Genomic DNA, 12,782 nt, shown 5'->3' with positions numbered 1-12,782 from the left:
TCAGTGGGTTCAAGGGTTAATCAACTTTATTGCTTGAGAGTATGGTGTTTTTCTCCTGGAAATGGGAGTTTTTGTTCCGTTAGTTTAGAAAATCTTCTTCTGAATACAAACTATTTTGGAGAACAATGCAAGTCTGGATTTAGGATAACAAGATGGCAGCAGTTAACTGTTGTTCTTCCCTTTCTTCCCAAAATATATATGATCCTTCTGTTTGCCCCTAGTAAAATAAAAAGTGAAATAAAAACAGAAAATAAGTTTATCTCCTTCTGGGTGTTACACAGCTGATATACACAGGGACACAGTGGACAAACTTCTTAGACAAACATTAGCTTCAAAATGGGCTGCTGTACCGAAGAGCTTATTGACTTTCGACGTGGCGCTATCATTGGATGCCACCTTTACAAATACTCAGTTCCACAAATTTCTGCTCTGCTGCAGCTGCCCTGATCAAACTGTAAATTCAGAAAAAAAATACAATATTGTAAGTAATATTTTAGTCAAATAGAATGTGTATTTGTAAACTTAAATGAACGAATTTTGGTGTCGTTGATGCATTCTCGATATTTCAATAACACCGCGTCTAATTTTTTTTTGTTCAGTTATTCTGCTTAGAATTTGTAATAAAGTTAACATTTAATTAGAAAAAAAAACTAATGAACATTTAAGATTATACAAATGACAAAGAAACACTTGTTGATTATAGACAAATCAAAATATTTGGATGAGTTATATATATATATATATATATACACACACATATATCATTATTGGAAACATACAGATTTCTGCTTAATTATGCATGCATAAAATATTTACGATTGCAAAAAAAAACAAAAAACAAATAGTAGTGTCATGTGTTATCACTACTGTGAAAATTAATGCAGGAAATGAAAAGAAAAAAAATGTAGGGGAACATTGATATCCAGTAATTAATTATTTTAGAAGAATGTGTCCTGCTACTTATTGACAAAAAAACGTGAATGCAAAAAAATTGTGATGACATCTCTTTGCAGTAAACTAAATACCAAATCGCACTGCCATTTGTTAACACTAGAATGAAATTAATGCAGGTAACGAAAAAAGAAAAATGTGTGTGGCGGGGGAACACGATGATATCCAGTAATTAATTATTTTAGAGAAATGTGTACTGCTACCTATTGACAAGAAAACGTGAAAAAACATTGCTGGTGCCATCTCTTGACTGTAAACTAAAAATTCCCATAGTCAAAATTCGGAATGAAATACCACACGCTTAAGTTATTGGAAGACTCGTGTTGCTACTTATAGACAAATATTCTTTCATAATCCCACACCCGAGCCAAAGACCTCAACACGTGACCAAATATTCTCACCCAGAATTCCTAACTTCATTCACAGAGGCATCATCAGGGCACAACCCAGAATTCCGCAAGCTAACCATTACCCAGAATTCCATGCTCCAGCCCACGCGACGTCATCAACAACTGGGTTCACCAGACCACATTCCAGAATTCCACAATCAAACCATTACACAGAATTCCATACTCGAACTATTACCCAGTATTCCACAATCGAACCAAAGACACTATATGATGTCATTGACAGATGGCATCAACAGGGCACATTCCAGAATTCCACGCTCTAACCATTACTCAGAATTCCATACTCGAACCATTACCCATAATGCACCACTACAACCAAATAAAAAGAGGGCGTTCACACAACTCATGCATCCAGGAGACAGATGACATCACACATGCCCGCTACACTGACATTAGAAACTACATCTCGAAAATGATGTCACTTATCTATATTTGATAAATGACATCACTTATCTACATCTGGTAAATGACATCACTTATCTACATCTGATAAGAACAGACAGGGACATCACATCCCCCATTCACCCTACCCCTATTTGGTTACTAGTGACTAGATATCTTCCAGCCACTTTTACAATATTCCATTAGTGTGGTACACAGCTGCTAATCATTTCATTCCAAATACATAACCTTATATTTACCACATTCAACTGATATCCAAGAGCCTGTGTAGCTCAGTAGAAGTAATAGGCTCTCGAAATTCCCCATTTTCTGGTCAGCCAGAGGGAACCTTTTCTCCTCTGTCACCTGTTAATGTTTATCAGGGTCAGCAGCCTCCACAACAACAGCAGCAGCAACAACAGAGGATACAAAGAACTATGTCAGTTCCAGGACGAGTCAATTCACCACGCACACCGCAGAGAGGATTCATGGGAGAGCCTCTGTTATCTCCTCCGCATCAGCCCTCTCCAGGCTTTAGTCAATCCCTTCCTGCAACATCTGCAACAAACTTTCCCTCAGGAAGTGGTCTTCCGACAGTAAACCCTAGTACCAATTACAGTCTTTCTCAGGACAATTCTCATTTTTCCTTTGACCAACAGAGCTTGCAAGTTTTTGCTTCTTCTGCTAGTGACAGGGTGAGAGTTGGAAATGGTGGAGTGGCTGCTGTATCTTCTGAATATGTACGCCAGGAACTAAGGGCCATAGTAGGAGCTAGAACACAACAGCATCAAACTGTGCAGAACCAACAGCAAGTCATTCATCAGTTATCTCTTGGAACACCTTCCCCTCCTGCGCCTTCAGGTAGTCAGTCTCTTAGTCGAGCAGACCTGGAAGTTTTTGGACTTCCTCTTGAAATAGGAATTGGAGATGGTCAACCGGGTTCACCATCATTATATTCTCAGTCATTATTAAGTATTGCTGGCCCACAGGACAACCGTCCACCTTCCCATTCCTGTCTAACAAGCCCACGAGTGGAAGAATCTAAACCCAGCGATCAGAAGAAGAGTTTACTGTTGTTTTTTCATGTGTTTATATATATATATATATATATATATATATATATATATATATATATATATATATATATATATATATATATATATATATATATATATATATATATATATATATATTTGTAACTGTGATGTGCTATTACTATAAGCCTGATTGACTCTCAGGAATGAATACTTTACAGTAGACCTTTGACTACTGGACACAACTGTGGTCATCTATCTCATCTGAAATGCTCATTGCTGAATCATCCACAAGTAATGGAGGGAATATAGTGATTGTTTATTGGAAATGAAGTGTTCTGCCGATTTTGCTCATGTGTTTATATGTTTTGTGAACAGAGTGCACAAAGACTACTGAGAAAGTCACTTGTAAAATTTTTATGGGAAACTGCTATACAACTTTAAAGACTGTTCTGATATGCAGCATCTTCCCAATTGAACTGTGTCCTTATGTATAGGAAGCTTGTTTTCATCTGTATTTTGACAGTTAGTGATTATTTCTGTTCTGGAAGTGGAAGGGACATGCCAGTTTTTTTTTTGGTCATTGTTTTCTTTCCATTTCTCAGCACAACAAATCAAAATTGGCTTCTTCCAACGTGTAAACTGGCACATCATCAAATTATATACAAAATTTATAAAAACTCAAGTGTTAAGTACAAATATCTCAGAGTCATCTAGTGTCTGTGGAATTCCTATCTCTGGCATCTTCATAGAACAGACAGCTTCCTGCTGTTGGATGTTGTGTACAGATGTTATTTCTAGTGTTAAAATATAGCATCTGCTAAAGAAATGTAATGTCAGATAAAATGCAGCTCTTTGCTGTATATTGTGGCATCTGCTGTAATTTGATAACTTGTTTTGTGTATATTTTTGTGACTACATCTAGAGTATTAGCATATATTTGCCATGAAACACTAACTATGTACAGAAGAGAAATATATTCTGAATCTAAAAAAAAAAAAAAGAAGTGGCGTTTGCACTCTACACCGCTTGACTGCACGAAGAAAGGATTTGGTGGTTCAAATCTAGTCGACGACTAGAGGAAATTTTTCTAACCCTTATTTCGGCCGGTTCCCGAGTTAGTCGATCTCTGGCACGGGCTAGCGGGTTTTTTCTCCCAGAAACTCAGGTTTTTCGTCCCCATAAACTCAAGAAAATCGACCGTAGAACCCACACTATTTTCAGACATTAAAAATATTGTGTTAGGGTTAGAGACCACGAGATGGCGGCACTAGCTTGCCGCCTTCTTCACTGCATACCGATGAATCAGTGATAGCTCTGGGCTAGCTATCTCTCTGATTGGTTACCAGTGGAGATTGAACTACCCACTCAGTCTCCAAAAGTTAGATAGGGTAAACGGCCCCGCCTACTCCCTATACGGGAACAACATAGGCGTTCGCTGATTTTTTGAGAACTGATATCCATTATCCTTTGCTTAGACCAGTGTTTCTCAACGTTTTTTGGATCATGTCCCACCTCAAAGATTTTGATGCCACCCCCTAGCATAAGTCAGCCAAGTTCTGAAAAAGTATAATATAAATATATATAAATATGTACATGTACATTTTAAATTACCTCTAAAATATTCAAATTGCCCCCTTGTGGGGCCTACGCCCCACGTTGAGAAATACTGGCTTAGACTGTCGGTCTATCTAAATCATCCTACAAAATTTTAACATAAACTTTATTAACAATTATTCTAACAAGTTTTGAATAATTGGCAAACAAGTGAATAGTTTCTCTCAGATACTTTCGTATATCGTTAATATACAAATTAAATTGCAGAGGCTCAAACACAGAATCTTGTGTTATATCGATAGTCGCAGGTCTTCTACTGGACTATACTCTTGTATAAACTAAAGTATGTATTCTCTCCATCATTCACCCTCATCCATTTCACCAACTTTATATCCATCCCTAAGTGCTTCAATTTATTAATTAGAATTCCATGCGGTATCCTGTCAAAAACAGTTGGAAACTCTAGCAGTATCACTGTAAATTACCTTTAGCTATGTTCCCCAGTTGAGTATTCCATTTGTGTCCATCAGTTCCTGTATTTTGCTCTTGACCAATATCTCCACTACAATGACTATGAGTCCTGATATGCTGATCGCTCCTAATTTGCTATGTCAGTCTTGTAGCTTCCTTCATGCAACAGAAATATTTTGTCCTTTTTTCACCCCTTGGAGAGTAACCTAGAGCTGAGATTTTGATTAAACGGTGCGGTGAAATGCACAGCACTAGCTCCTTCTCATAAAACTTGAGCTGGTATACCATCTAATCTATTAGCTGTATTCACATCAGGTTTGTGCAATATGCTCTGTAGCCCCAGTTCATTTACTTCGGTTTCCATATAAGCATTTGCTTCTGTTGTATACCGGCTATAGCTTTATATAAATGCTATATCTTTACTTGGATGATATACTCTTGCAGAGTGTTCACTTAGTAATTCTACACATATTGGCTGCTGAATCAGAAACCTTTATGCAGATGTACGTAAATATCACTTAAACAGCATATATGCAATACCCGGTCATGTGCGTCACCACACGTTCAAAGCAACTTTTTAAGAATGCTGCTGGGCTGATCACTAATTGTTAATAGAGTTGATCTCAAAGAGAAAAACAAAGGATCTTTCAGAATTCAAAAAAAAAAAAGGTTTATTATCGGCCCGTTCTGGCTGGAACCACGTTTTTGAAAAGAGCAGGGTTGAGTGGTTTCTTAAAAGGTGAGATATTCGTGATGTTGACTTAGTGGAAAAATAAGTCACATGCTTGTTTAAATGTGGTGTGACTATGGTCCTCAGACAGTCTCTAAGGAACGAGATCGCTGTGGTCTCAGATGGCTTTGCAAACCAACAGCCCTTAATTTCATGAAGGGCTGTTCCCGATCCATATCTCACGAAACTATGCGCAAAGAAATGATGATCAGTATTGGCATTCACTTGCCTATACGGAAACCACTGATTAATTTCGAAGGACTGGAAAGTTTGTCTACAGTGGTGTCAGGAACAAAACGACTGGTCAGAGAATACTGAAAATAAAAGTCATGTGGTCTGAAGAGTCACGCTTTACCTTGTTCTGCATCGGTAGGCAGAGAGTTTTGTAAGAGTCCCATGAAGCAATATATCCAGCTTGCCTTGTAAACACAGCTCAAGGTTCTGGGGATTGTGTCGCGGTGTAGAGCATATACTGCTGGTACGAAACAGTCGCCCTGATATTTCTGGAAGGTTGCGTGTCCTCCAGGGAATACCTCAACGTTGTTGCGATCAGGTCATCCTACAACGTTGACTTTCAGTTGGTGATGGCTGTTTCATAGATGTCAATGTCCATCGCGCAAGAATTGTTCAGCAGCATGGCAGCGATTTTCACCATCTTACTTTTCCCCCACAAAGCCCAGATCGGGTAATCGCATTAGGCTATATGGGACACATTAGAAAATAAATGCGAAATCAAAGTCATCTTCCGTCAAATCTGAGCCAGATAAAGGACTGTCTTTTGAATGCCTAGTATGCTATAGATGTAGATACGATCAAACACCTTCCGCAATCTATGCCAATGTGCTGTAATTTGGGCTAATGGAAATTTATCAAGGTATGAAATAAATTTTTAATTCAGTGGCAGGCATGTTTACTATTTCTCCTGATGCGGTTACCCCCTTACTATCGGAATTTGTTGTAATTATTCCAGAATAAACATTCTTCGTTATACTTGCAACATACCGAAAGAAGTCTTTGGAATTATTTTTTTTTGCCTGTCCTGCTAATTTCCTTTCATACTTGATTTATTCTCCTGACTCTAGGTATGCAGTCTGATATTACTTCCCTCAAAATGCTTTACCACTTCCCATGCACCATCAACAACGGGCCTATGCAATTTCATCTGCCATCGCTCCGATCTATGCAAGCACCTTTGTTTGTCATGTTTACCAGCCCTGAAATTCCACATATACTCTCTTAATTGACAATTTCACACATTTAGCCACCTCCCAGTCCAAGATGTTAAAAAGTTGTTCTATTTGTTATATAGATGTTTTATATTTAATTATATTGATTTATTCTATACTTATTTAAACCTTCTTCTATCAAAAATCCTACCTGCTTTACTATGGTTATATATTTACCTTTCGTTGTTTATTCTTTCTTCTCTTACTTTAATCTTATTTTAATATCTAGGATTGTTTCCTCTTCGGATACTGGCAAATTTATATTTTGCTGCACCAGCCAGTATCCTATAGCAGAAAAGATCCTTGCTCAGGTATCCAATGCTAGAGTCTGAAGATTACCTACACAATATCTTATTTTAACTGCCGTACAGATTCAGATTATTGCAGTCGTGACCTAAATCTATATTTTATATTCACTCTCTAAATCCTTCCCGACAAAATAGGTTCTGTTTTTATAAGTGGTAATTTGGAATCGTAATCAGGCATGACTCAGGTTCAGGGAAATATGACATGTTTATTGGAATATCTAAAACACAATACAAAATTCATACACTCAATTATGTTCAATACTAAATAAACTCGAACTAAGAGATTAACACATTCGAACTAATTAAAACTGATAAGGCATGCAAAATACAGTAATTACACATTGGGATATAAATCAAATGATATTAAGTTAAGCTAAATTCCTTCTAGCAGTATTACTCGTAAGAACAAACTATCAACAATTCTAATGTTACTGAGACACTAAATTCTACCTATCATATCGCATCAAGTTAATCCTATCACATACAAGTTACAAAAGATCTCTCCTAAACAATTCTTCTTACTCACAAACGAGGTTAACTTTCTAAATAGTGATTGTCCACAGAGTTCCTTACTATAAAATTCTCTTAATTTCACAATCGTAAACAATCTTCTTTCTTCTAATGAACATTCACACAAAATTAGAGCAATAGCACCTTACCGACTTTTTTTTTTTTCACGTCGTTCTGCACCACGTGTTTGTCTGGATATTTCTCATCTATTTTGGCTGTCTATACGCTAACGTAGGGGTTAAGCTATCTTCATTCTTTCTGCCGGAAACGGACTCAAAATCTTTGAGTTTCAGGAACAACTCGATGGGGCTTTTCAGCGACGGCCTGATTCTGCTAGGACTGGAATTTTTACCTTCAGGTTTGCATAGCATCCAGCTTCATTTCTTTTCGAACGCTCGCTGCCAGACATCACAGACTTCACCCCCCCCTTACGCGAAACTGCCCGCGAACTTCCGAACCACCCAACAAAATAACGATACGACCAGGGATCAAGAGAAAAAGCCCCTGTGTTCCAGGCTCAACCTCCTTTTATACTCCTATAGAGCGCCCTCTTTTTCAGCCCCTTTTTGCACACGATCCTTACTAATTTCACTCTTTGGCTTATCCTTCGTTTCTACGACGCTGATATACTCGGATTCATGGAATTCATGGTTACGTGATTTTCCGAATAAGCTATACCCGCCAGCGTTACGCTGTACGCGTGTAGCTTTAGGCCTTCCAGGAATTAATACTTAACAGATTTATGATGACTCACAATAGATTTTACATAGCTTAAGTAAGGCTTAAATTTAATTCACATTATACCTCTTTTTTAAGACATACAAAAATGAAATCTCAAATTAATCACAATAGCTTAAATATAAGGTGCTTAAATAAAGAATACAAAATTTTTACATAAAGTGAGGAAGTTTCAATTTTAATTACAACTGATGTGCAGGTATTTCTCTATGTTTGCAATTTTTATATGTTAGACCCTAAATGAATGATTTCTTTCCAAGATTCCTTCATTTAGGATCTAACAAAGACCATATGATCACACTCGTCAATTAGTGGCAACGTGGTCATATTAGTTATAGACAAATTCTCTGTTGCAGTTACTAGAAATGGTACTCAAACCACTAGTACTGTTACACCTGATATCTTGAGAATATAATACTCTCAGTTATCATGGTGTAACATGAAAAATAAATAACATAAAAAAAACCCTGCATAAAAGGAACAATTTAATTAATAAAATATTCTTGCATCCAGTATAAATTGAGTAAAATGTAAAGGTCTATTGTTTAGTTAAAATAGCAAAAGAAAAGAATGTATTAAGATGTATTATGACTAAACAAGGAATTTGTATTAAATAAGTAGCTAACTAAGAATTAATGTTGTAATGCGATTAAGAATGAAAGAGTTAAGTACATAAGTGGAAAAGAATGAGTCATGAAATACCCTATGTGAGAGGCTACAGATTAAGCATTAAGTAGAATTCTGAGAAAGGTATTTGAAAGGGGTTAAGATAGAGGCTAACAAGAGAAATAACGGAATATCGCTTAGGGCCTATACCCGGATAGAAACTTCGTTACGAGTTGCCGATCAAAATGACGTATGGCGGCAAAATGCTACCCAATTGGTAGACAGACGAAAAACAAGTAGGAGGTGGGAGAAAGAAGTGAGAAAGGGCGCCGTTAGGGAAGCAGCTATAAAAGGGTAGGTAACCCCCCCCTCGTGGTCTTTTTTTGAGGGAAGAGTAGGCTCTTTGGTTTTTTTGGGGGAAGACGTTTAGATAGTCAAGGAGGCTTGAGGCTTTCTGCCTTTTGCCGGAGGAGAAGAAACATTTGGATAGTCGCGGTGGTTTTAGTTTGGTTTTCTAGTGGATTTCACGGTGTTCCTGAGTGGAGAGATATGGCTTATATCCTCATGCCACAACAAGGAATCGAAGGTGAGCAAGAAAGCTATTCCCATATTCCTATGTAGAAAGCGAAATATGCCATAGAGTCATAGGAAGCTGTGAAGATATCGATGTCCTCGTTTCGGATAGTACAGCCGACCGCGCAGATGTTTGTATAGCCCTGAATTGCAAGAAGTTATAGCAAGCAAGTTCGTTCAGTAGAAGGTAAAGGCCCGTAAGTGAAGCTAAAGAAAGGTATTGTGAATTTTATCTTATGTTAACTAGAAGTTGTTTGTGATAGATACCTTTGTCATAACACGGAACTGTTAAAGTGATTAGGGAGAAATTATAATAGGACTTTAGAATTTGATAGAGAGTGTTAAAAGCAAGCTAACTAGTGTTGATAATTTGTGAGTAATTAATTGTCCTATGAATCTTGAGTGCCTACTATATTGTAAAAGGAAAGTTAATGACATAGTTGTGTGTTAATGAAGTGAATGGTTTTGTTAATCTTGAGTTTGATTAGTGTGAATTGAATAATTAAGTAGTCTGAGGAATTTGAATGCCTGATGTAATGTGTAGAAAATCGGAATCGTCATAAGTATGTGCTAGAGTAGTTAATGATTTTGTTAGTGTACTTGAAGTTTAATAATCTAATAGAGTGTAGTAATCTAATTTGTCCATGCTAAGTGAATTCATGTTTTGTATGAAATTTTGTGGCGGCATGATCGTAGTAACTTTTGTCGAATCATAGCCCAACAACTTGTATTAAGCTGATTTTAGTGTGTAAGTAATTTAGTTGAGTATTTTGAAATGTATCATGTTTAGAGAAACAATAAACCTTTTGTTTAATGATAAAAAAGTTGTCTGATATTGCTAATCCAATGCACCGCTTAGAAACATTCGAGCCTAATCACGCGGGGAATTAATGTTAAGAAACGGGAAGTTTAAGAGATTAATGTTGAGTAACAAGAAATAGTGTCACGACTACAATAATTACATTTTCAGATATTTGAGTTCTTTTTCTCTGTTTATGTATATAATATCCTAAACTAAATATCCCAAAGGGTGCAGTAAAAATACAAATACTAGGGATACTACGGGGAGCAATAACTCAGATATTAGTAGAAAATTCGGTGATATCTTGAAGGTAGAAGTTAGAAGAATATAGGCGAAGGCAATTTGCAAGATAAAGACTAAAGATGATAAGTTGGGACATAACAGTACGTTCTATCACATGCTGCCTCAGGTAATTATGAATTAGTAACTGCATGAATTCCATATCCTTCCTCCCATATGTCCTTTCCTAATCTACATTCCCATAGTTGAAAATCCTCATAATAATTACTCGTCCTCCACTCATCGAGTTTGTTTGCAGATGCATACCATCTCACATTATCCTTTACTTCCCCTGATGTACAGAACTAACTAACTATATACTTTGTTCTGCTGGCCACTGTCTGATACCAGATGACCTCAAGTGTGATATTTTCACTGGCTTGCAGATATCAGATGAACTACAACCAAAGATTCTCTTTGGTTGCAGTTCATCGGATATCATCAACAATACGCCTCACCCCATTCTTGCTTTTCTATCCTCCCTGAAAACACTATACCTTTCATGTTTTATCCCACTAGCTATATCATCATCTTCTTTTTTTTTTTTTTGGCATCTCTACCCATAGGAGTTTGGCAACTCCTATAGGTAGAGATGACCTGCTAATGCTTCTGCCTAGTATCTCCACTCGGGCCTGGCTCCCACTAAAGAGACCTCAATGAAGGTCGAAACTAGTCTGGGTAGTGGCCTGTCCCTTAATGCATAACATTAGACATATCCGCAAGGAGATGTGTTTTGCATTATAGGAGATACTGAGATAGGAGTGTTGGTAGCTTGCTCCACCTTTGCAACGAGTTGCCCTGGTGTTGTACCACCTTACCCCAGTCCTGAAGATACTTTCAGATGCAAATTTTGTTTGCTCACACTTATATAAAGGATTAAACTAAATTTATTATATATCATCTTCTGTTAGCCACGTTTCACTAATACCAATAATCTTTGGCGATGATGAATTAACCAATGCCAAAAACTCTCTTTCCTTGTTCCGAAGGCTCCTGGATTAGTGTACATAAGGCTGATTAGCCCCTTAGGTCCACTGCTGTCCTTTTAGTCCTTTTATTTCATACTCATTATCCCATTCTGGTTTGTTACCTGTGGTACTAAATTAGTAAGCATTGTTTGCACATTCTTACACTCGAATGGTTCACTGGTATGTATGTACTCGCTCAACAGCTCCCCGCCCTGAAAGCTGCAGTTTCCCAGATTATTCAAATCCACTTTCACTGCATTCAACAACAGTTTTTCCAGAGTGTGAACACCAAATCCATTCAGATGCAAACTACCGTTCTTGTATGTGTCTGAATGACCTATGCATCGACTTATTCACTATTAGGGATCTCCTTATGAGATTAACTCTATCATGCTGTGACAAGAGAGTTAAGATAACAAGTCTGTTAATAATTGTTGCTTATTGGATGCCTGAAGCCATTTTTGAGTACTAGAGCCAACGATTCTGTTCCTCCTCCTCCTCCTCCTCCCTTCTCTTTTCACATGTAGTAAAAGTAAAGCCCTCAATGACATGTCATTCATACTGCAGGGGCCCAGATCCTAGTCCATTCGAAGGTACTGCAGTAAAATTGTTCCGCAGGCCTGCCGCAGGTTAGTTCATGGACCAAACCTCTTATTAACGAATCTGGAGGCTTCGTTACTAAGATGTTACCTGCTCAGATAACGTTAAATACTGCGGTCATTAACTTTGACGGTTGGTGACTGGAGGGTGACCACATACAGTGGTTGCAGGGGGGGAAGAGACTTTTGAAGACACGTCTGGACGGGAGATTGGTTTACCTTTGTGGGGGCCTAATGTTTGCTAGTCTGTTACCTACCGTTGCATGAGCCATTCCAATTTTATCTCTTTCTCCCCACATGTAATGTATCACAACCCAAAGAAATATAACGTTACTACAGGATGCAAACATTCTCCGAGAAACAGTAGTTCAAAAATCATACAAAGCAAAAATCCCACCAAATAAAACAGCAACAACTAACTATAAAAAACAACAAAAAATAAAACCAATCCAATCCCATCTACCCACAAATCCCGCCCCTACTAATTCTTTCCCCCGAAAAAACTTCCGTATCCACTTCGCCAACATCCGTGGACTGAACAGCAATATAAAGGATGTGCACTTCCACCACCACCTACAGCCTTGATCTAAATCAGAGTTACTATTCTTATCAGAATCTCAACTGTGAATATCGACAGGT

The sequence above is a fragment of the Typopeltis vanoorti genome, chromosome 11 (assembly GCF_054136105.1).
Source record: "Typopeltis vanoorti isolate ZY-2024b chromosome 11, IOZ_Tvanoo_1.0, whole genome shotgun sequence".
Classification (NCBI taxonomy): Eukaryota; Metazoa; Arthropoda; class Arachnida; order Uropygi; family Thelyphonidae; genus Typopeltis; species Typopeltis vanoorti.
This window is presented reverse-complemented; position numbering follows the sequence as displayed.